Genomic DNA, 3,455 nt, shown 5'->3' with positions numbered 1-3,455 from the left:
ATTCTGTTGATCAAGTTTGCACTCCTTCAAACGTCGTCGCTTTGTTATCTGAAAATACAAACGTGAGCTAGCTGGTGGGTGTATGCTGAAAACCTCTTTGATGCCTAAGTCAACAAATAGACTATTGACAAAAGCTCTGTGTATTCGAGGGTAGAAATTGTGATACCTGTACATAGGTCCTGTCACTAGCTTTGTAGATTCTGCTTGGTACAATCCTAGTAGGACTCCAACTCTCTTCATAAGAGTCCTCATAGGAATCACGCTCTCAAGGATAATGCCCATCCTGATAACTCCTTACTCACTGCTTACCTAAGTGAGATAGTTACAACTCTTACCTCGACTGGCACAAGACTTAACCGTGCTTACATAGCTCAGTGCTAATTAAGTCAATTTAGTTAACCTTGACTTTGAAATGACACCCTACTGAGCTATCCTTTAGCTTGGTCCGATTTCCACTGATACCTCGGTCTATGACCGCTAAGTCATGCCGTTGGTAATCCACATCTGACCGGTTTGACGCAGAAGGTCTAGGACCGCGCTACAGAGATAATTACTTCGGCCCAAATCTGGAATACGAAAACGTTTTTTTGGCCTTATAGCGCGGTCCATCCTTATCCTAGCTCGGCCCAATATGGTCACAAATTACCCTCTCAATTACCTCTTAATTCCATCTGCGTAACATGTTTAGGATTATCCATTTTCAACCGACCTGTCAAGGTCCATGCCTTCTAACTTTCAGAACACTCTACCAAGCCGAGCTGAAATATTGACTGAACACAAACATAGCTTGGTTCTTAGAATTGCGCCGATCGTACACCCCGTAATTTCATGCTTTTGACATTGTGTCCTTGTTGGGACACGTGGCATACGTTGATTACCTCCATACACTATGACAGCCATCACACGCTGTCCATGGATTTAGAAAAGCCCCGTCTTTTTACCTCATTTAAATACATTGTTCATTTATACGAACAACCTTTACTGTTTATCTTCTTTGCTGCGTAACTTTGTGCTCAGATCCTCAACTTCTAACTTCCTTCGTTCAAGCTTTGGCCTACGCACTGCCTGCCATCTTTGCCAGCGTCCGTTCGTCAGATTGGATTCAGATCCTATTCCCAAATCTGTAAGTTCTTTATGCTTATTTATTTTCACATGTATTTTCATTTTATGCTTAAAAATAGTGTTTGTATACCTCAAATGCATGCCATGTACACTAATAACCCATGGAACCTCAAAACTTCATACTTGTATTCGAAAACACATTAACTAGACATTTAACCAGCCAGGAACAATGTTTTCGAACCAAAATCATACCACGACCGAACTAAGAATGTGTTTGTAAACTTGGACTTCCTATGGACCGCACTAGGACTCCCACGTTCCAAAAATCGGGTTTTAATCTTGCCCCTACTGCTAAATCGAGCTGGATTTACCCCGGCTTCATTTAAACTTATTCTAGAGATGAACCGTTCCTTATCTCGGTTGTTCCTTAATCGAACAAAGCGTAGAGCGTGCCCATTGTCTACCGAGCTAGACTAAATCAGTCTTAACTTTTTTATTTAGCCCGGTTTATGACTTGGACATAACTCCTTTTTATTTCCACTTTGCAGACTTGACTAGATTGGCAAGGCACACTTTGCACTTTGCCCCTGAGCGGCCTTGCTCGACCGAGCTCACAAAGGTCATACCAGCGCCGTGCTAGGCATCTGCGCATACTTAGCATAAAAAGTTTTTATTTAAGCCAATGGGCAAATACCAGTTTTTAGTGGACTCGTCTGGTGCCATGGCTGAATTCTGAAGAAATTATCACATTCCGGACAATGTCCATCTTTCCTTAGCCGAGCTAAACACCACCCTATGAGGCAAATCAGGTTTTGTTTCCTTTACCGTGATATCCATCGTAGAGGGAGGACTTCAATTCCCAGTCCAACCTCTCATTTGCGAATTCCTTAGGCAAACCAGACTGTATCCCACCCAATTATCCACCAATACTTATAGGATTATAAATGAAATAGCCGAGCTAAATCGCCGTCTCGGCCTCAACCTCGGATTGGTCGAGCTATTTCACCAATACTCGCTTGGCCAAAATGACAATGGTTGGGTCTACTACCTCAGAGTAAGAAAAGGCCAAGAAAAAATTATCAAAAATATACCAGATAAAGATTTGAACGACGATGATTTTCTGTGGGTGTGTGGAAACTTTGAAGACCACGAAGCCCAGATACCAGGCTATAACATCAATTGGAACAAGGGAACAACTGATAAGGACATCTCGGTTTTATGCTCTTTACTATCAAAATAACCACCGTACTAACCCTTGTGTTTTTTGCTCTTTATGTAGATTTGAACCACCTAAAATCAAATTATGCTTATGCGAATCAAGACGCACTCCGAGCTGCGCTATGATACCGGAATCGTGATTGGACCGAGCTGCTTGACGTGCAACTGACTTACCGTTACACCGGTAAGAGGAAGACCAAGGTAACCGACTTCCTGCTTGAGTCTTCCCCTGAGCTGGACCCCACTCTTTGCCAAATCAATCTAATTCCCGTTACTGAGGAACAAAAAATGGCAAAAAGAAGGACCGTGCGAGCTTTCATCGCCGAGCAAACCTCTGCCGAAAACTAGACGGAACAAGCCCCATCAAATCGACCGCGCGAGATCGTTGTTGCACTACCAACTACCAGGGCAACATCGTCCCGGTCGAGCAAGCATGCGCGCACCTTGTCAACTAAACCGCAACACCTGGTGGATGAGGAGGAGACGACGTTTCCTGAACCTATCTTGCCGAGCCCAGAGCATACACGTTCCTGCCGAGCAAGCCCTTCTGAATGGGCACCCTCTATGTCCTATAAGAATTGCGCTGTATCCATCACGAATTCAGTGGTTGCTGACAAGGACCATATGCTCGCTTTTAACCTCTCCAAGAGTGTTTGCCTGCCACCAGACATGGAGCATCATGATCACCTAATTGAGCTCAAAGCCATTCTCTCGGCGACCAAGTCGATGGTGCTTGTAAGCTTTCTCCCATCTATTCGCATCCATATTAACCATCTGTTTGCTCGGTTTATCCTAACCACTACCTTTCTTATCTGCAGGTCCTGTAGAAAAACCATGTGGCCTATAAGCGTGTGCTTGAACTCCGCAAGACAGCATGGTCGGCCGTGACAGATGCAAACGCCAAGGCTGTCAAACTGAAGGAGGCCAAGCTGAAGTTGGCCAAGCTGGAATCCAAAAGCTTGTTGTTGACCGAACTGGTCAACACAGCGGAAGCCGATAAGCAAAAAGCACTGGTCGAGAAAAAAGACCGCTACTTGCGTGAACTGGCCAAGTTGGAAAAGAATAAGAATACCGAGGTCACCGAGCTGAGGAAAAAGACGGAAGATGCTAAAGACCGAGGCTTTAAAGAAAGGGAGGCAACCTACATCCTGCAGTGTGAAGCTGCTAAAGATAGT

Source organism: Camellia sinensis, chromosome 12, assembly GCF_055761805.1.
Source record: "Camellia sinensis isolate YWXY chromosome 12, ASM5576180v1, whole genome shotgun sequence".
Classification (NCBI taxonomy): domain Eukaryota; kingdom Viridiplantae; phylum Streptophyta; class Magnoliopsida; order Ericales; family Theaceae; genus Camellia; species Camellia sinensis.
This window is presented reverse-complemented; position numbering follows the sequence as displayed.